General features: G+C 57.8%; 1 protein-coding gene across 3 annotated transcripts in view; it reads left to right on the forward strand.

Annotated features, from left to right (window-relative positions):
• CXXC5 (CXXC finger protein 5) overlaps window positions 1–21,875 on the forward strand; it is a 33,946-nt gene that overhangs the window by 2,784 nt on the left and 9,287 nt on the right. The gene's annotated exons all lie outside the window — the stretch shown is intronic.

The following is a 21,875-nucleotide window of genomic DNA, read 5'->3' on the forward strand; positions in this document are numbered from 1 at the left end:
ATCCTGGCAGGACCTGGGGCTCTCCCAGGGAAGCAGGAGCTAGCCTTGCACCTCCCTCTCCCATGCCACCTCCCTTTCCAAGGTGGGGGCAGAGGTTCCTCTGCAGAAGACAGACCCTTGGCTGACTGGCTGTCCGTTGGCGCCTTATTTATGTGTGTATTTGGGCCCGGCTGTTTTCCCGGCTCAGCAGGTGACCCTGGCCAGGGCCTCCTATCTCTCCCCCGACAGAGCCTGTTGACTTACCCGTGGGCCAGCGGCCTCGTCTTTATCACGTGAGGCCTGGAATGTCCACCCGGCAGGGCTAGGCTGGGTGGGGGAAGGGAAGGGGAGGGGAGGATTCTGCATCCAGGGCCCAGGCCAGCTCAAACCTGTGTTCTATGGGTTCCTACTGTGGCCCCTAACTCTTGCTGCCTCTTTCCAGCTTCTTGCCTACCTTCTACCCATTTGGCAGATGTGAAGCTGAGGCTTATGGGAGTGTGGGGGGCAGGGTTGCATCTGGATAAAGGATCAAGTCTCTGGGAATTAAATACCCCAACTTCTTTAGGACCTCATCTAGTTATTCATGGGAGAGTGCAATGGAGATGGGGGTCTCTCTGGGAGGGAGGGGTGTAGGCTGGGCTGAGGTCAGCTGACTTTCCAGGGTGCAGGATAGGGTGGAGGAATGGTGGGATACTGATGAGCCAGACCCAGGCCTACTTTCTTAGAGCCTCTGGTGGGGTGATCATGAAGCCAGAACTAGCTCCCCAAGGACGGTGTTCTGAAGCATGCCTTAACTGACCAAGGATGGGGTGAGGCTCACTTATTATTACTGTTGTTATTATTATTGCCCACTCTTTATATATAATTTACTTATTCATTCATTGGTCTAGTGTGTATTTATTGAGCACCTACTGTGTGTCAAGCCCCACCCTTCTGGGAGTGCAGAAGTGAATCACTGACTCTGCCCCTGCTCTGGAGGCAGGCCCAGGGTAGAAACTCCACCCTCTTTCCCTACCCCCTGGGGCCCTGAATGGGGCTTTCCCATTTTTTTCCTGGGGCTCTACCTCTCTTACCCCCCACCACCTGGTCCCATCCTAGCCTGTGTGTGTGGTTGTATGGGTGTGCGTGTGTGTGTGTGTGAAGTGCCCTTGATTAAGTGTATTAATAGTTAAACTCTCGCTCATAGCTGGAACTCACCAGACCACAAAAAGCCTCCCCAGTTACTCACGCGCTACTGCCCAACAAGAATATCCCACTCAAGTTTTTTTTGCTTTCTCTTACTTCCCCCTTTATTCCCCCCAACTCTGAGCCCACCTCCCAGGCTGCGGGCAATAAGAAAGGACTGCCCCCTCAAAGACCCAGGAATCTCCAACCATTCCACCTGCCCCCTAAAGTCAAAGGCAGTGTCAGCTGCTGGATGAGGCTGTGTGGGTCTAGTCTGTTGGTATGAGATGTGGGAATCTGGGTGGTTTGTGTGCTAATGACTCAAGACGTGTTTATCTGTGACTCTGTGTGTTGAATGTGTGTCTGTCTATCTTGGGGTGTGGGAGTCTGAGCATATGTGTATTTGTGAATCAGGACATGTGTCTGTGGATCTAGGAGTTTGTGTATGCATTGCATATATACCTGTGTGTTTGTGAACCTGAGAGCCTATATCTGAAAGTTGGATTTGTCCCTGTAAATCTAGGAATGTGTATATTGTGAGTTCTGTGTGCTTAGAATTTTGGAGAGGGTGTGTTCATGATTTGTGTATATCTGTGTGTTTTATATATGCTTGTAAATATCGGAGTGTCTCGCTCCCTGAGTGGTGTATCTGAATTGAGAAAGTGTGTGTGACTCTGGGAGTGGCATATCTGAGCTGTGCTGACAATGGTCTATGTCTGTCTTTGGTGGCTGGTGTCTATGTTCCTTTTTCTTTCTGAGTCTCTCCCTCCCTGATTGAGGCCCTGAGTGTGTGAGTGTGTGTAATGTTGAACCTCTCCCACCCAGTCTTTCCCCTCCCCTGCCCTCCCTGGCAGTAACTGGGCAGCCTCCCCATCTGCCTGCCTGCTGGGAGTTTTGGAAGCCATGGAGGGAGACAGGCTGGGGCCGGGGTGACAGCACGTATCCACGGCGATGGCAGCCTGTGATTATGGGAATAAAAGGATTTTAAGGTCATGGGTTTATTTTTCTGTTTTGTGTTTTTCCCCCCTTTGCTGGAGCCATTGGCAGCAAAGGGCCATTGCTGTGTGTCTGCAGGTTGGGAGTCTGTCCCCCTGCAAGTGAACATGGATCTGCAGGGCTTTCCTGGGAGCATGAACACATGTGTGTACATGCATGAGTGGAGCCTGTGAGAGCGTGTGTTCCTATCTTCCTGCTCCCCATGGGAGGGTCCACAGGACTGTTCCCTGGGGGAGAATTCTCAGGAAAACTTCTTGTTTCTGGGTGTTTCATGGAGCTGGAACCCTGTAGTCCTGTGTGTGCTGAAGAGCTGTCTGGCCTCAATCTTTGCCCACCTGTCTCCCCCTCCCCGCCCACTCCCCCCATAGGGTGTCTCTGGCCAGAGACTGGCTAGGCCCAGTCACCTGGGCCAGGCCACATCTCGGGGTGTCAGTGCCCCTGGCCCTGCTCCAGCCCCTGTAATTGCATTCTGCTGCCTAATCCCCCGCCAGCTCAATTAGATCGCAAATTCTTCTTCATTTCCTGCCTCTGATGCTGGCCTCCCTCTGGGCTCACAGGGCCTGGGAGGGAGGGAGGGGATCTTGCCCCCTCTTCTGCCAGCACTGAGGGCTCTGGAGGTGGGGGTGATTAGTTCCTGGCACACTGGCCCTGGGGTGCTGGTTGCAGCCCTGGGGACCAACAGGACAGGGCTTTTTGGACCAGCCTCAGTATCCCCATGCTGGGGGAAGGGGCTTGTGTAATCTGGTACATGAGCTCTGGGTAGACCAGGCAGATCACTCTGGCCAGGCCCGTAGGCAGTGCCCTCACTCTGGGTCCCCACAGGCTCTGCCCATCTCCTGCTCCCAGAGCAGTTGCTGACGACCCCTGGCATAGCAGTTGTGACCTTGTTTTTGACCTTTTCTTGTTGGCTGTTCCAGGCACCAATAGGATCACTGAGCTCCCCCCTACTGGGTCCTCCTAACCCCCTGCCTTGACCTTGCCTGGGCAAGTGTATTTGACCACTGGCTCTGGAGTCAGAGCTGGCTCCAAATCCTGGCCATGTCACTGCCTAGCTGGATATATGACCTTTGGTCCGTATGTGTTCTTTCTATGAGCCTCAGTTTCCTTATCCCTGAAATGGGATAATAAGAGTGCCTGCTTCACAAGGCTATTTTCAGATTAACACAGGGATGGCTGTGCAGTGCCCAGCACCAGTGGCTAACCCACAGTCAGCATTCAATAAAAGTTGGCTGTTCTGGTGATGAGGACTTCATATCCCCCAGTGAAAAGGAAAAAAGAACACGTGGGTCATGGTTAGCATTTCTGTCTCCATTCTGCTAACTACCAGGTGTATGACCTTGGGTACATCACTTTGCCTCTCTGGATTTCTCTTCCCCATCTGTAAAATGGGACCGATAATGGGTCTGACCTCACAGGATTATCTGCATGCAGTTGCTTGGCCCCAGCTGCCCCTGCAGGTTTTCAAAGTATTACTTGTCCTCTTATTTCTTTCCTCACACCAAGCCTGGGTGGGGTGCAGCTGGTGAAGGCACAGGCTCAGGGACAAGGGGACTGGCCAAGGTCATGAGGCTGATAATGGGACCTGGGTGGGTAGGAGGGCTAGGGGATGACCTGCTGGCTTGCTTGCCCGTTTACTCGCTGGCTCAGCTGAGCTGTGAGGCATGGCCTTCCCTCCCGCTTGTCTCTGTGGAAAGTGGTGGCTTGGCTGATTTTTTTTCTGTAAAGGGGAAGCTGGATGTCTACCCCCTTCTTCCCCAGGAGGCGCCTGTGGCAGCGGCTATGCTGACAGGCCTCCTGGCCCTCTTACTAGGGTGGATGGCAGCTCTGGAAGGCCGGCTGCGTGCAGATCAGCCAGAGGGAAGAGGGAACCGCAAAGGTCCCCTGCCATCACTAATCCCTATGGTCCCTCCCACCCTCAGCCTGTCCTCCGTCTGGATGGAAAGACAGAAAGCAGCCACAGCAGGAGGAGAGCTGGGGGAGACTGGCTCTGCTCAGGAGGTGATGGAGGGCGACAGGCACGGGTTTGGGAGGGGGTCTGCTTCAGGGTCCCTCTATCTCCCTGGCTAGTCTCCTTATTTCTATGACCTCTGTCACTCATTGGCCTAGGGTCTTTAATATTTCATGGCCTTTGGAGCCGGCCCCCTGCCCCAGCGCACAGGCCCCCTTTGTCTGCCTGCTGCCCACCCCCCGCCTGGGGCATCCGTGTCGCTGAATTGCTGAATTACTGACCCCAAGGCTGCCTCTGCCTTCACCCAACCAGCCCTGACACCATCCCTGTCCCTCCTGACCTGCCTCCCCTGCACCTCTGCCTGTCACGCCCTCCATCTCTCCTGCGCATTCTCTCCCCTCCTCTCCCGTCTCTGACTATCTCCCTGCCCTTTCCCTCCATTTTCCTCTTTTGTTGGCCTCCTCCTTCCCAGCAGAACAGAAACCGCAGCAACTGGTGCGCCTGTCTGCCCCCCCTCCTGGGTCCACCCCTTCCTGCCCCCTCCCCCCAGCTGTGCTGGCCATGAGAGCTGGTTTTATTTATTTTTCTGTTTGTTTGGGAAGAGGGCAGTGGCAGTTCTGGGCCCTGGCTGCTGCGCTCTGCCTAGAGCAGCGGGCAGGCGGGCTGTACTGGCCTCCCAGGAATGTGGCCGGGACGCCCCGCGCTATATTTACTTCCCTCCAGCTGCTGGCCCCAGCAGGGCAGAGCCAGGCCTGCCCGGTGGCCCCGGGGGAGCCCTGTACCCACCCTCCCCTGTCCAGCAGACCCCACATGGCCCTTGGGCCCACTGTTCTCTCTCTTCCCCATGACCTCCCTTGACCTCCTTGGACTTGCCCCGTCTGCCAGCAGTAACCCTCACGTGCCGTGCCAGGACAGGCATGAAGTGCAGGCGCTGGGGCCTGATTCGTGTGGGACAGCACCTGGCAGCCTCCACACCTCCACCTAGGGGCCTAGCCTAGGCCTGTAATCTGGTGGTCAGAACTATGCAAAGCATCTTCCCGGGCCTCTCCCTACCGGGCCTGGTCCTTGCTTTTGCCATGATCCCCTCGGCTCTGCTATGATCACTGCCAGGGGCTGGGTAGGGTAGGGTGGGGGGCCTGAGCCGGCGTCAGCAGCTGCGTTCTGTTCACTGCTACCCCGCTTCCCACGTAACCTGCTGGACCTCCCAGGTTTCCCATGCAGACGCATTCATATGCATAACTAAGTTCTTGCACATACGTGTGCAGCACACATGAACACATGATGGAGTGTACCTTCCTTGGAGGCAGGGCCATGCCTCTTGTCATTGAGTCTCTCATTCATCAGATGCTTATGGGATTTACTGAGCCCGCTCCTTGCCAGCCTTGCAATGGGATGTGGCAGTGATTCCTTCCTGTACCCCCAGTGCCTGGCACCAGCTAAGTGTTTGAAGAGCTTTAGCTGCTGCTCTAATCAACTGCTGTCCCCCAATTATTACTGTAATGATCATAATAGGTCGTAACAATGGTGATGACAATGGCTAACCCATCCTAAGCCCTTCCTGTGGGCAGGCACTGTGTGAACAGCTTTCTAGCCTTCACTTCCTTGAATCCTCACAGTAGGCCAGTGATTTGGGTGCTGTTAGCATTCCCATATACAAATGAGGAAACTGAGGCTGGAGAGTTTATGACTTGCCTCAGGACTTGCCGCTGACGAGTGGGATTGGGTCCTGGCTGAGCCCTTGACTGGCTATAAACACCAAGAGGACAGCCAGGGTTGGTCTCTGTGTGGTGGTCCACACTGCCTGGCACACAGCAGGCACTCCGTAAGTGCCTACTGAATACAGGCCGTGCTCTCTTTCCTTCTTGAGGCCCCCAGACTCCTGGCAAGGGGCCTGGCATCTGGTGGGAAGATGGGCTGATTGGCTAGTTGGGTGAATGAAAGAATGAATTAATGAATGACCAGGTGATTGGCTGTGGAATTGAGTGTTCTCAAGGGACACCAGAATGGGAGATGTGCTTATGCTGGTGATCAGAATGGTCTGTGGAAACCCACTGGCCCTGTAGAGGATTCTGGAAAGTGAGCTTGGGGGGCAGGGCTGAGAGATGCAGCCAGAGACCCGTAGGCTGCTGAGGCTGAGCCCTTGGGGTAGGTCATGTCTTCTCCCTGGACCTCAGTTATTCCATCCATCAAATGGGCTTGGGAACCTTGCCCTGGCTGGCTGCCAGCTGGCCTGGGAGCCTGAGAGGTGAAGGGACTGTGGTGGGAAGGAGGAAGCAGTGGGTGGTGAAGACAGGAAGATGAAGCGTGGAGCTTGGCTTGGAACCTGAGAAGCAGGGAGACCAGCCCTGACCTGACGCCCGTCCTCCCTCTGAGCTACAGGGTGAGGGTGCAGGCTCACAAACCCCTACCCACCCACTTTTGCTCTGGCAAGGGCTGGGCTTCCTGACAGCTGCAGCGTCAGTGGCTGTGTGTGCCACGAGGTGGTGGCCTGTCCTCCAGGACTAGACCAGCTGTATCCCCAGGCTTATGACCCCCACGCCCGCCCCACAGCCTCACGTCCATTTCCTGTTGACCCTGATGGGAGAGCCCAGCCCCTCTCCTGCCTGACCCACCTCCCCCAAAGCTAGATAGGAAATTGGTTAGCTGGGCGCATAGCAGCAGGTAGGAGCGGGCTTGGCCCCCTTTCTTCCAGGCAGCGTCCGTTCTTGGTGGCCTAGAATTTTAAGTCACAGGAGTCTAAAATCATAGAATACTTGGAGCTGAGGGATTCTTGTCAGGATTCTTGTCGTGTTGGGATTCCAGAATCACAGAACCACGGGCTTTACTGCTGGAAGGATGCATGAATGGTCATGTTTCAATCTTGTTTGACGCTAGGAACATTGAGGATCTGAGGGGAGGGGCTTCCCTGTGGTGCCCTCAAGTGACATGAGTACATACCTTAGACAGAAACCCAGTTCTGCCTCTGGTCTACCCCTCTTTGTAGATGAAGCCGGCTCGGGGAGTGGGCTGTGTGGGCCCAGTCAGGCAGCACGGGGATGCGGCTGGCCTGCAGGCGCAGGAGGGGTCCTCACGGCAGTGCCTGCCCGCCCGCTGCCCACGCTTCCCCAAGGCACCAGTGTGAGGAGGAAATGCAGGCTGTTGCTTCCAGCGACAGCCGGCAGGGCCGGGCGGCTTCCCAGCTCCCCCTCTGATTCACGGCTGCCTGCAGCTCCCCCCTCCCCTGGGGGCCTCAGCAGCCCCATCTGTGCAATGGGGAGAGGAGGCTTTACCCCACAGTCTAGCGTCACAAGGACAATACGGTTGGGATTCTTTTTAAGACCACCCTTACGCTGTGGGAGAGTTGGGCGAGGAGTACTGAATAGCCAGCTGGGCATTTGGACCCAGAGCACTGAGAAGTTCTGCTTGGAGTCGTCCTAATGCCTCCAGTAGCCTGGGAGGCTGAATGGGTTCCTGGGGCAGAAAGTGTGGCAGGTGGGAAATGATAGAGAAGGGCCCTGCAGACAGAGTCTCCTTCAGGAAGAACCCTGGATGGGAGACCTAGCTCACTGGGCTCTCTCCTGGCCTCGGTATACCCATCTGCAAAATGGAGCGTGTCATTCCATGAGGTCATTCATTCATTGTCTGCTCTGTGCCTGGATATGTGCTGGGTACTGGGGATGCTGAGGCAAGTAGTGGGGAGAGGAGGGGTGTCCTTGGCTGCGGGGTGGGCGTATGATTTGGCTAAAGGGGTGACTCTGGGAGAAGGAATGAGTGTGGTGCCGGTGGGGGGAGATAAGGGGCTGGCCAGCGAGGCACAATGTCCAGCGGAAAATCCCAGCTGTTCTCAGGAAGTGTTTCCTCCACTGGTCCCCGGGGAGGGAGGCGAGGCAAGCAGGAAGGAGGATAGTTGGGGCAAACAAGGCCCCCAGCCAGTCGGATGGAGACGTCCCAGGCCTGGCAGCTGGGCAGGTGTGCCCCTCACACTGCAGGAGGGCTGGAACACAGCCCCCCCCCCCCCCACGCTCTGGGGCTGGGCCTGTGGTGGCGGGCCGGGCTGCGAGGAGGGGCCGGGCCATAGTCCAGATTTCAAAGCCTTCCCCGGGGGCCTCACGGTGCCCTCCGCCCTGTCCTGAGCTGCCACCGCAGGAGCGGCAGATGCTGTTTCATCGGCTGAGGCGAGTGGGAGGCCTCCGGAAGGTCCTCCTGGGAGGTTCCGGGGGGCAGCGGGGGCGTCAGCAGCTGCCGCCCAGCCAGGGTTGGCTCATGGTGGCCTCCCAAGTCCCTCAGTTCCCCCAGGCCTGGGGGCCGGGGCTGGTGCTTCGGAATTGAGACCGGTTCCTCCCGCCTTCACTCCCCCTACTGCCCACCAAGCTTCTTGGCTCTGGCCCCCCTCCCATTCCTGGCTGCGTCTGCAGAGCCCCCGGGGGAAGGCAGGGGAGGAGGCGCAGCGGGCTCAGAACAGCGGGTGCCCGTGCAGCCAAGTATTTGCGCGAGCTGTCAGAGACAGACAGGCATGTGGGGAATTTGGTGCGTGTGGGGCTGGGGGAAGCAGCCGGGTGGGCAGGCAGGCAGGAGGAGGGAAGCTGGGGCTGCCTCCCCCGCCTGTTGAACCCTGCAGAGACCACCATTCTCCCCAGCCCGGGCCAGAAGGTGCATCCGGCACCTTCTTCCTGCCTGTATCAGTAGAGTGGGAGGAGTGGGACCGGGACCCCGGCTGATGACGGTGCTGACATGGGGAAGGGGTGCCCTGTTGAGGGCCGGAGCCTGGGAGAGGCTGTCTGGTGGAGTGTGGAGCCAGGCAGGAGTCCGGGTTGTGCCCAACTGTGGCCTGCAGGAAATAGCAGCTGTCATGCTCCTGCGTCTCCCCCCACCCAAAGCCTGGCACGACTTGTTTCCTGGCCAGGGTCCGGCAGAGGCAGGTCGGAGGAGCCTGGTATTGCCCAGCCTGGGCAAGGAATAGGCAGGGTGAAGGGGGCCACGTTTATAAGCCTAAAGGTGCTTGGGGTGCTGGGGAGGGCTCCCCCAGGCTTTCTTTTGCTGAAGCGGGCTGGAGTCATTTTGAAGGAGGGGACCTCAGCCCCTGCCTCCCTGGACAAAGACCCCAATTTAGTCACCTTTGTCTTCTCTCCGATAGTTCCTGTTAGGCAGGTCAGGGCCTAGAGCTGAGTAATACTTGATGTTTCCTAGCTGAGAGCCCAGAGAGGGACATACACTGGCCCAGGGTCACACAGTGGGCTCCCTGGCCTTCCCCCTACCCTCGTGAGGGTGGGGTCATTGGGAAGAGGTGAACACTGGGGGTTGCTAGGGTGGGGGGCTATATTTAGTCAGTCCTGCAGAGCCAGGGGGCCCCTGGGAGCAGCTGTTGGTGGGGGGGCAGACAGAGGCCTAGAGCTGCATTTAGTCTGGACAGAAATATCCTCCCCCCACCCACCCACCCACCGGCTGGGCGGCCAGGCTGCGGGCTTGTCCCCTGAGGGGCAGCTTGCCTGGGCCTGGCGGCCGGCAGGACAGCAAGATGACCCGATAGGCTTTTCCCAGCTCAGGTTTCGATGAAACAGGAACCGGAGCCGTAGCCTGGGCTGTGGGGGCCAGGGCTGCCTCCCCCCCGCGCTTCTCCCCTTCTCCCCATGATGCAGCCTCCCCTTCTCGGAGGCCTGGGGAAGCAGCAGGTTATTTATCAAGCTGGCCTCCCTGCCGCGTCTGCCTGAGCCTCCCCCCAACCCCCTCCCTTGCGCTGGCGGCATGAGCCCAGCAGAGCAGGGTGAGCTAGGCGGGCTGGCGGCGGGATGAGCTCAGGAGACGTGAGTCACCCCGTCCCCAGCAGCCCCACGAGGCCCTGCGGCCTGGCAGGCAGCGCGTACTCACGCACGCCCCGCGCGGCACCCCTGGGGGTGCACGCTTGGGACAGACGGTCACTCAGCGCACGTCGTTTCACACGACCCAGCACACATGGCTGACCCCCACGGGCACGGCCCAGTCACATTCACTGTGCACACTCCAGAAGCACGCTCTCTGTCACACTCACGGCCCCAGCCTCTGGCGCACCCGCACACTGGCATGCGCAGAGGCGAATGGATAAACAGAGTCACACGTGGGCGTGCTGGGCCCCTGGGAAGCGGCTCCATTAAGGCAATTGTATGTCTGCTCCATCCTGTCACGGCCTCAGGCCTTCGTCCTCCAGCCACAGCTCACCCAGATGGTGCGGAGAGTTGGGCCAGGGCCGCTGACCGCACCAAGCCTGGCACACACACGCGCACTCGCAGCGTGGTTGAGGCTCCATTCACTCAAAGGCCCCTGTGTCGGCTCACACAAAAGAGGCCCAGCCCTCGGCCATGTAGAGTCAGCTGAATTCTACAAGGTGGGCACGGGAAGGGAGGCGTTTTCCCACCCCGCAGGCTGGCTCTCTGGGGGAGGAGGCCCAAGTCTCGGGCGTGGAAGTGTTAAACCCACTTGCCCTCCAGTATGGGGATCTCTGGTCCAGGCAGAGCCGGTTGGGGGTCGATGGGGGAGGGATGCAGAGGAGCTAGGAAGAGGAAAGGCTGGAGAAGGAAAGCCGTGGAGAATCGATTTTCCTGGGAGCGCCAAGTGGCCAGCTGCTCCCCCCACTCAGGGAGCTGGGTCCTTGGGAGATTGGGGGTGCCAGAGACCGGGGAGGAACGAGACTCCCTTGATCTAGGGGGCTGCGCCTCAGGAGTCTGTCCGCTCACACTCCCTGCTCACCCTGGCACCCGCTTTCCTCTGTCCTCTTGGTTCCCAAGCTCCTCCTCATCCCCTCCTGCCCTGCGGCCAGCACCCTGAGACTTAGAATTCGGACTTAGCCCCTGGTTCTTAGTCCCTGGCCTGCAAAATGGATACAGATCTGGCCTGAGTACAAGGAAGGGCTGGGCTGCTGCGTTAGAGGGATGCCCTCAGGGAGTCTCTATGTTTCTGCTGCCTGTTGGGGCTGGTGCCTGCCTTCCCTGGAGTGAGCAGGACTGGGGGCATACCCATTTTTCATACACTGAAAAGTACATCATTTTTCAGATGAGAGAATTGAGTCTGATGGGGATGGCTTCATGGTCATGAAGGGCTTTGGACACAGTCACCTAACACTCAGACTGCAGATCATTCTGGGCCCACAGGATTGAGACAGCCTAGCAGAGGTCAAGGGGCAGGTCGGGCCCATGTTGGCTCCCATCTCCTGGCCACATAGGTCTCCCCCATAAAGGCCTGGTCAGTGGTCGAGGAGAAGAGAGGGGCCTAGGCATGCTGAAGAAAACAAACAACAGTGGCCAGTAAGGAGGACTGGATGTCTCCTGAGCCATTGACTCTGGAGTTGGGCAGGCCTGGGCTCCACACCTGGCTTGGTTACTTGGAGCTTGATTACTGCCTGCTGTGTAAATCATGGCCCAGTGTGCCAACCTCTCTGACCTCACTTTTGCCACCTATAAAATGGGTATGACCCTTATCTCTGTGTCTTAAAACTGCAAGAGCTGAAGTAGGTGGTGGGGTGTGGTTCTCACCACGTCACAGTTGGATCTCCAGGTGAGTCCAGCCCTCCCCTCCACCTGTCTGCTCCACCAAAGCTGGCATTTTTCTGGGAGTAGTACCCCACAGCAAGGACTCCTTAATTAGAATGTCTTGGATTTACCCTTCTCTAGGACTGTTCTTAGATGACAATGCTGGGGTGTGGGAGTGGAGAGGCTGGGCTTGGGGCCACAGAGAAGGGGAGGGTTGGGAATAGATTGGACCCAGGGCAGAGGAACCTGGGGTCCTTGGGTGGACATTTCTGGGGGCTTCACAGTATTGGTGGAAACAGAGAGCCAACCATGGTTCCAAGACTTTTTCTGTCCCCTAACCCCCAACAGGTAGCAAGGCCACAAGTTAGACTCAAGCAGGGACTTCCAGGTGGCAAATGTGGCCTTTGCAGGGCGGTGAGGGGCTTAGTATACACCTGTGGAAGGGCTGTTGGGACTGTGGGAGCTTGAAGAAGTGCTGACATAGAGCAGGCAGGGCTGGGGGGCCAGGGAGGTAGAAGGAAAGGTTGGCAGGAAGTAGAGGTGGGTTATTCCTGTGGCCAGAAAAGGACAGCTGAGTGCTGCCCTCTTTGTAGCCTTCAGACCCCTACCGTGTGCTCACCTCCCCGTGTTCCTGCAGGTAAGAGGACAGGGCAGGGAATGTTCTGTTTCAGGCTGGGGAAACTGAGGCATAAGGGATTGGCTCAGACTCAAAGGCAAACAGTGGCAGAACTGGGGCTGCAACCTGGATTACCCAGCACTCCTGGCTTGAGCTGTCCTTGACACTCACTCCCGTGTTGGCTGATGATGACAGTAAAAATAACAACACAGCTCTCACTTATTGAGCGCCTGTGCATGCTGGCCCTGCACTGAGAACCTCACATACATCCTCTCTAAGACCCTGGTGGGGGTGGGGCTGTCATGGTGGGCATTTCACAGATCAGGGAATGGGCTCAGCAAGATCAAGCCCCTTGTCTGAGGTCACCTAGCTGGAGGCTGCAGAGTGGGAGAGGAACCCTGACTCCAAACCCGACTTGGACCCTTTCATGGCCTGAACTTGTGCCTCTGGGGGACACCTACCCATCTCCCATAATCCACATGATGAGTAATGTTCTTAGTTGGGCCATCCCCTTCCCCACCTATGCCCCGCCCCATGACTCTCCTAGGGCCCTCTGTTATCTTGGACCCAAGAACCTTGGGACTGCTGACCCCTTAAGCCTGGGGAGGGTGAGCCCTGTTGCCCTTGTCTGCTGCAGACATGATTCACTGGGAGTAGGGTAGGAGTCAGGGCATGCCCCAGGGAGCAGATTGATGCTCCTTAGGGTTGCAGGGATCTCCTTGCAGACAAGTTCTGGGAAGGTCAATTGCTAGTCTTGTGAGAGCTGCTTAGGGGCCTGGTCAGCGTCACACACCTCTCCCATCCCCACCCCCCACCTTCCTGGGGACTCTTTTCCTCTCTCTGGAGAGCCCTGCAGGGAGTAGTTAAGAAAGTGCCCTTGAGCTGGAGCTATCTTCCTCTTCTGTACACAGGGGCCACAGTGACACCCCCCACCGCCCCAATCAGTGTGTGCTGGTTAGCTAAAGAGAGCACCAGGCACAGCGTGGCCCTGGGTCAGGACTCACTAAAGGTCACTGAGTCGGGTTTATATTGCTGGAAGTTGGTGCTGGCCTTAAACGGAGGGGCAGAAAGTCCGGGTTTGGGGCCCTGTACTGTGTGGCAAGTTACTTCCCCTTTCTGGTCTCAGTTTCTGCATCTGTAAAATGACTGAGAGTCTGCCCTGCACATTCTCTGAGATGGAGGTAAGTCACAGTCAAGACAGACGCACTCACAGGCCCTGCAACTGCAACTGGTCACCAGGTCACCTAAGCCCTAGGCTTAGGGCTCCTGCAGACCTCATGTCAGCATGGGATCCAGGGGGAGCAAGGTGGGCTCTAGAGATGGGCCAACTTGGATTTTAGTCTCACCATCAACAACTTGGGTGACTTTAACTCAGCTCTGAGCCTCAGTGTTCTCATCTGTGAAATGGGAAGACCATGGTGCCTACCTCTTTTGGCTGCTGGGAGAATAAAACAAGATGGTGTGGACAGAGCACCTGGCACAGACTCGATCCCTGGTGACCTACCACACCCACCAGCTGTCCTCTTGGTTGCTGCACCACCACCGCCCCACCCCCCACCCCCCGTCTTGGTCTCAGGGCTTCTGGGAAGGAGACAGTGCCAGTCTGCTGGCTCAGCCGGCTTGGCCACTGACCTTCAGAGCACCCAGGCTGTCAAGGCCACCTGACTGCCTGTCGGGCGGGTGGGGGGAGAGCCAGCCAGCTCCTCGCCTGACGCTACCCGCCCCAGCTCCCACTCTCCTCTCCTCTCTGCACGTGTGTGTGAGCTAATTAATCTCAACCCCTTTGGGAAATTAGAACGCTGCAGTCGCGGCCTCCTCAGCCTTGCAGTGCCGGTGCTGCTACTGGGCCCTGCCAAGACCCACTGTAGTTTGGGGGCACCGGGTGGGGGGTGGGGGCAGCAGGATGAGCTGGGAAGGCATGGGTGTCCCTGAGCCCTCCACCTCCTGGCTGGGGGGCTCTGGCTTCTCGGCCCCCTCCCCTCTCATTCAGCATCCATAAGGAGGCCAGACAATCACCCTGCCAGGATGAAACCCAACCCCCAGTGCCTCTCTGACCTCTTCCTGGGGCTAGGATGGTCACCCCCTAGTATGGTCATGTTCCATCTCATTGCGGGGTCTTCTTGCCTGCCCAGCTCAGGCTGATGGAGACAGATGTAATTATGGAATTTTGCTTGGGAAATTAATTTGAAGAAGTTAATTAATTGGTGGTTCCGGAGGTGGCAGGCTGCACGCCCACCTGGTCCTACTGACGTCAGTGCTGACCCACCTGAGACGTGCAGCTTCCTGGGCAGGCTGGGGAGGGAGACCCTGGTGACCTGGCTGGGCAGACCAGTGTCCTGGCCCAGAGGGGACACCTGGGAAGGGTGTGTCACCTGGACTGGCTAAGCTGAACTCTGAACTCTGAACTCAGCCCCTTGTTTGTGTGTTCACCAGGCCATTGTCAAGCTTCTACTATACACTGACCACAGTGTCTCAAGTGCCCCCAGCCAACATAGACTACTGAGCGTTTTGTCCAGTTCTTCCGAATCCCTTTTCTCAAGGGAAACCTCTAAACCTATTCCCAAAGTCTTTTCCATAGAGCTCAAGGGACATTATTGGGCCCATTGTACAGATGAAGCAACTGAGGCTCAGAGGGTGTGACAAGGCATTCAGCTATATTCTCCAGCAGGATGGAGTAGTGGGTGTATAAAAGTTAGGCTTCTTCGCAAGGGATGAACACTTCCACAGGCAGCCCCCTCCCAAGTGTGTGTGATAGGAGCCTTAAAGTTGACTGTACCCCAAAGAGAGGGCCAGAGAACATGGCCAACCCCTTCCTCCCTGGCATCATTGTGCCGCCTCCTTCCCCTTCCTCAGACATTTGTGTTACCCTGTATGTGCATATGGGGACTTCTCCCACCACCCCACCCTCAGGATGACCCAGCTGGGCTGAGGCAGGAGGCCCCATACCCTAGGGCTCCCTGGGTTATGTAGGGAACCCTACTGCCTCCTGGGTCCCCTGCAGGGCCCCAGACCACAACAGCCTGACCAGGTTCTAGTGTCTGGAGGAGTGTGGACTCGGTACACAGTACCTAGTCTTTGTCTAGACTGAGGATAGGTTGGGGCTGGGGCAAGAGGTGGCCAGACCTGGGACAGGTCAGGGATATGACCTGTAGGAGGCCAGCAAGGTGAGGCACATGGGCTTTTAAGAGGTTTGGGTCTGGGTTCCCCTAAGCTGTGTGGCCTTGAGTAAGTCCCTTAGCTTCTCAGAGCCTCATTTTCTTCATCTGGGAAACAGGTGTGAACATATATGCCACGCAGAGGGCTGTGGTGAGGCACAGGGAGGTATAACCACTTGAAGCGTCCGACTTTGGCACCAGACTATTTCACTGCCTGGTGAGGCCGGATGGGTGGGAGAGCAGGGAGCCAATGGAACTGTGCAGGTGCCAGAGCCTGAGAAGGCCAAGATTTTGGAGGGGAATCTGGTGCATGTGGTTGGGACTGGAGCTGGAGGACACACGAGGAGGTGATACTTGTGAAGCACCCAAGAGCCAACAGCTAGTGGCCCAGAGCCCTGGGGCCTCTAGGGGGAGTCCATACAGCATCTACTCTTGGATTTGTTTAGTGCATTTCCTTACCTCCAGGATGTCCCCAGGGACCAAGTGGGCCCTGCAGTTAATTGTGTAGGCCTCACCTCTCATAGTTGTTCAGAATAAAAGTGACTGTCATGGGCAGGCTGAGCTAGGCATTTTGCATCCCATAGCCCTCTGATGTAGTCTGTAGTTCTGGGTTTCTTCAAGGTCTGACCTCTAGCCTAAGGTTTAAATGGACCACACCCATTCCCTGAGCATCCTGTGTGGGCTGGATATGGGCTTAAAGGGGAGAAACTTCCTCTGCCCACCTTACCTCCAAGAAGCTCCCAGCAGGCGACTGGCTAAGTGCTCGGAGTTCTCTGCACAGACTCTTATTAAACCCTTCTCTGTGTGTGTCCATCCATGTTCCCCTAGACTGGGAGCTTCCTGAGGGTGGGGTCCATGACATCTCTCTAATCCCATGCCCAGCACAGAGTTAGCACTGGGTGGGGGTCATAGGGCTCCTGCTTGCCTATTTGACAGCTGGGCCAATTGACGCCCTGTGAGGACATTGCTCAGCCTTGTGAGGGGCAGAGCTAACCTGGCCCAGATGGGTGTGGGGTCTTCTGCAGGCTTCCTTGGGACCTGCAACTCCTAACTCACCTGGCAGGCAGTGTTCCCAGTGTCCAGCCTTGAGCCCCAGGCTCCTGAGACCTTGGGGAGCGAGGAGTTCTGGCATCAGAGGGTCAGAGGAGAGACCTTAATCTCTCCAAGCCTCAGTTTCTTTATCTGTAAAATGGGGATACTGGTACCTCTTCCTGGTAGTGCTTGGGAGGTGTAGGGTGGGTGGTTAAAAGAGATGTTCTTAGCTTCATGTCTGAAACTTTGTGAGAACTCCTTCTTAAGTGTTCACCATCTTTATTATTACTATTGACACTGTTATTTTGTTATCATTACATTATTATTCACCCTCCCAGGGCCCCAGCAGCTGCGGTGGCTCTGGGCCTGGATGCAGAGCTCTGGTCTACAGAGAAGTTGCAATTCCTAATTAGTCAGTGCCCCAAGGAGAGGGCCTGGGTTTTTATTTTTGCTGGAGGATCCCACCTGCCCAAGGCTTCCCCAGGCCCTGTCATCAACTGGGCTAAGGCTGCAGCCCCCTCTCCAGCCTCAGGTAGGGGGCCTGGCTCCCAGCGAAAGCCTCCCCAAATTTCCCCTGCCACTCTCTCTGCCTCCCAGACCTCCAGGGCCATGAATCATTTATGAGGCAAAAATGAAACCAATTAAGAACAAACTTTGAAAGCCTCTAATTGCTGCGCCTGGTGGCACCGAGGAATGAGGGAAGCCAGGCCTGTTCGGTGCGGAATCTCCTCCGCCCGGGCCTTCCCAGGCCGCCTGTCCCACCGCGTCCCAGGGCGCCGCGGCCTCCCTGCTCCCCGCCGCCTCCTGGCCGCGGACGTGCCTGCGCGGCTCCGGCTTCTGCGTCTGCTGCCCCGGCGCCCGCCCGGGTCCCTGGCCGACTAATTAGGGCCGGCTCCCCTCCCCGCGCCACCCGCCGCCCGCTCCAGGCCGGAGGTGATGGCTGCTGTTCCTGCCGTCCTGGGGCCTGTGCCCCAGACCTGGCTGCCTTGCCCGTGGCGGGAGCCAGCCCTGCTGGCCTAGCTTAACCCAGACAAGCCCAGGGCACCCTGTCTCTGAACTGGGAGGCTGGGGGTCCCGGCGTGGGTAAGCGCTGGGAGGGGCTGGGTCACCTGGCTTGAACAGTCCCGTTCAGTCTCGGGGAGAGATCTGCTCCTCCCAGCGGGAGTGGAAGGGGCTGGGGGATGACTGATGAGATAGGGAAGCTGGAGGGATACAGGGGAAGGGATGGGGATGGGGATGGGGATGGGGTTGAGTTCCTGAGCTGTTGCGTTGGTGAAGCGGGACCGACACTTCCTCTCAGCGTTGCCACAAACACAATAAGCGTATACAGATTCCTTAGCCTCCATTTCCCCATTTGTCCACTATCAGGACAGGCCAGTTTTCTCTTGGATTTGTAATTTGAGGAGCTGGGCTTTACATGTCCCCCGCCCGCCCTCTTGGGGGCTGCTGACGGGGTGGAGGTGGGGGTCTGGAGTATGGACCCAGCAGGGCCTGCCTCACTGCCAGGAGCCTTGGGCACTGGTGACCAGCCTGCTCGCTGTGCTGAGGGCCAGGCAGGCCCTGGGCACTCAACGCACGTTGTTTGCTGAAACCGAATTTCTGTGCTTGTGTTTTTCCATAATTATATTAGCAGGTGGGATTTTTCCTCGGGGAAGCGGTGGGAGGGGGAGCGCCATGGCAGTGTCCCCACCCGCTCTGAGCGCGAGCTCACACTCGGCTCTGCCCGCCCGCCTGCCGTAATGATTTTTTAATTATGCAGCCAGTGCTCAGAATTGTTAATCCGCCTCCAGCCCAGCATCCCCTCCAGCAGCTCATACCCCAGCCCCTCACTGGTGTCCCCAGAGTGGTGGTGTCCAAGCCCGAGCCCATCACTGTGCCCGGGAGCACCACCATGGTGTGAGAAAGGGGAGGCCCGGGAAGGCCACAGGGCCACCTCTCCTCCATCTGCAAGTGACAGAACCTGGTGGTGCGGGGCGCCTGTGGCTTTCTTCGCACCCCGCCACCCCTGGCCCCAGCATGGCTCGCTCCCACCAGCATAGCTGTGGCTCTGGAAGGGGGCAGGGGAGTGATCAGTGACCCCAAGGACACGTGCACCCAAGTACAAGCTTCATCTCTGTCACACCCGCACTCACACTTGGCTTCTCTTGCACACACACCCTCAGCCTCATAGCTACACAAGCACAGTAGCATGCTCTGTGTGTGTGTCTCTCACACACATAGCCGCACCTGAGGGCCAGGGTGCCCTCAGGAGACCCCGGTTGCCGCCTCCGTGCCCTGCAGCGGCCCTGCCCCCACTCTCTTGCCTCCATACCCCCACCACCCCCCTGCCTGACTGGGTTGCACCCTGAGGTCTCCCTGCTCCCACCTGGTGGGGTGGCTGCCTGTGGCTGGGGCCTGCCTGAACCTCCGTCGGCCCAGCCTGGGGGAGGTGGCGGGTTGGGGGCACTGTTCGGCAGCACTGTGGCGGCGGCTCCTCTCCAGGCGCCCAGCTGTGGCATCTGTCAAGGTCAGATAGCGACTCCGGAACCAGCCAGCTCGGCCCCATGGCCCCTCTCGCCTCATTATTTTTGTGTTCCGGGGCTGCAGCGCCCCCTCCCTCCCTCCTCCTCAGCCTCCCTCCTCTTGCCTGCCTCCCCCACGCCTCTGCAGGGAGGGCCTGCGGTCTGGGGGCTTTTGTTTTCCAGTTTTTTCCACGCTCAGGCCAGGCAGATGCTGGCCAGAGCCATCAGGTCTTGAACGGCAGACAAGGCAGGTGCCTCCCTCGGGGCTGGGACAGGTTCTTGGCCATTGGAACCCTGGGTTGGTTTCTCAGGGGGACAAACTGAACCTGGGCGGAGCCCAGCCTCCACCACAGCCCAGGCGTACCTGTGGGCAACTTCCTGTTTCCACAGGGGCCCCAGCACCTGGCGTCAGTTCCTGTCTGCACCATCCCCACGCCAGGTGGGCCCCAGACTCACATCTCAGAACCCTTCAGAGGCCCTGAGACAACTCACAGTGAGCGCATGCACGCCTGCACGCGCGCGCACACCCTCACAGGCCAGAAGAACCCACAAACATCCAGCCACCACGTAAACCACTCTACTTGGACACACGCACACTCGGTCATACGCATACATCCACAGATGCAGATAGCCACATTCCACTCGTACACACAGGGGAGTCACACAGAGACCTCCACCTCCACTGGTATCTAAGCCCCATGTGTTCATCAGTGCTCAAACCCACAGAGTGACAGCTGAGACTGTACACACACACACCCACACTCTCGTGCATGCAGCGTGCACAGGTTTCTGACACACCTCCCAGGTGGACACACACAGATATACTTGTCCCTAGTGCTGCTTTCACCATACACACTCCAATCCTTGGGGCCTGGTGTTCCTTGAGCAGTTACAACACCCAAGGAGCTTTTGTCCCCTGAGATGCTGAAGTGAGCTTGAGGCTTCCCCTCTGATGCACCCTGTGTGTCCAGGGAGCCCCTGAAAAGTAGGAAATGGTGGTTGACAGATGGGCCACCCTACCCACCTGGCCGGCCTCCATGGATGTCCACCACCTTGGGCACAAGAGCACTGAGATGGAGTGGAATGGGAGGGTTCTGTGTGGGTCAGGATGGGCTTGATGGCGCTGGCTGGGAGGTCAGGCTCAGGGGAGTCTCTCAGGCTCTGTCTCTGGGTCCCTCTGCCCACCTCCAGCCCCTGATTAGGGTGTGTAAGTGTTGGGGGAGTGAGATGTGGACAGACTTCAGGCCCACCGGGGTCTCTGGGGTAGCCCTGGCCGTCACTCACTTCCTCCTCCAGCTGCGGACTGCTGTGACCGCCCCTGAGAGGGGGAGGTAGCTGGAGGTTTAGCAGTGGTGGGGGCCCCCACCCCCCAGGAAACTCAAAACCCTGGGCCAGCCGCGGGTGGCGGGTTGGGGCCGGCACAAAGAGGGCCTCTGTGCAGGCCGGCTGGGCTGCCCGCAGGATTCTGGGGGAGGAGCAGGAGCCGGTTTCCGTCCCATTCTGCTTCCTGCGGAGGCCGCCGGAATGCCCGGAGCTCTGGCCCAGCCTGGCCCGTCCGGCCCACCCGCAGCCCCTTCCCCTGTCTTCCTGGGCCCTAAGGTACAGCTGCAGACTTCTCTGCAACAGCATCCCGACGTGTTTTGCCCAGAGCCTGAGAACCACCCCCCAGGACCCTTGAGAAACCTAGAGGGTTCCCCTAGGCTGAGAGCTGAACTGGACCTCACCCTCCAGCCAAAACGTGCCTCGGAGCCCTTGGCCAGTGTTGGAGAGCCAGGCCCTGGAGTCATAGAGACCTGGTTTCAAATCCTGACTCTGCCGTTTATTGACCTTGTGACCTTAGGCAGGTGAGCCTCATCTGTAAATGGGGCTAATACTAGTTAGCAAGTTACAGAGAGAATTCAGTGAGAAAATGCATGTGAAATGCTTAGCACAATACGTGGCAGAGAGTGAGTGCTCATCATTAGGGTCTGCTATTATTGTGTCCTCTGGGAAGATAGGAAAGGGAGGGGTCTGAATGCTCACCCCAGTAAGCCTCACATCATCTGGGGCTTGGTCCCAACCCTGTGGCCTGCTCAAAACCCTTCTCTCCAGGCCTCAGTTTCCCCATCTGAAAATCACATCAAGAGCCAGTTCTGGCCTCTCTGATGGGGGCGGGTGGGGGGTGTTCACTATCCGGAGTCTTTTTTCTGTATCTCTCCACCTCCTTCCGCATGGGGCCCTCTGGGCTCATGGCTCCTGCAGTTTGGGGTGAGGAGCAAGAACCATTCTTCTCCATTTTACAGACGGAAACTGAGGCTCAGTGTGGGGCAGGGTGTCAAAGTCAACAGGAAGGGACAGGATGGAGCCACAGACCTGGGCCTGCAGACTCAGTCCCCTGGCCAGTCCTATGGATATGTGCCCTGTCCCCACCAATTCCTTGGCCCACATATCTCTGAGCTGGCTTTCCCTGGCTTGTCCTGTGGTGAGGCCCACCGGGAGGGAGGTCCTAAGTAAGTGTGTGGGCTCTGATCCCAGGCTAGTGTCAGCTCAGACATCTCCACTTTAGGAAACCTTAGTCTAAGACCCAGGAGCTCCCAAACAGGGAGGCCATCATTTTCTCCAGGTCACAGTTGCTTATCAAACTGCCCGTTCTAAATGGGGCAATCATAGTACTTCCTTCAGAAAGTGGGTATGAGGGTTCGATGAGACAAGCTATGTCCATTGTCTGGCACATAGGAAGGTCTCCATACATGTTAGCTGTTATCCTCGTGGTGCCATGTTACAGATGGGGAAACTGGCTCAGAGGCCATATGCCACGGTCACACAGCAAGGAGGGCCCTCCGGGTCCTTTGACTCTTCCAGAGAAGGAACCTGGCCCAAAGGAGGTACCTGTTGAGGCAGGCCTTGTCTTTATCAGAGGTGTCCCAGGACCCCTGTCTTGTTCCCCAGAGCCCCAGGTCAGGGAATACCTCCTGCCCGGGACCTCAGTGTTTTTTGTCCATGAAATGGGTTTATCCCCTCCTCCAG

This window comes from Balaenoptera borealis (assembly GCF_965194805.1).
Source record: "Balaenoptera borealis genome assembly, chromosome: 2".
Lineage (NCBI taxonomy): Eukaryota > Metazoa > Chordata > Mammalia > Artiodactyla > Balaenopteridae > Balaenoptera > Balaenoptera borealis.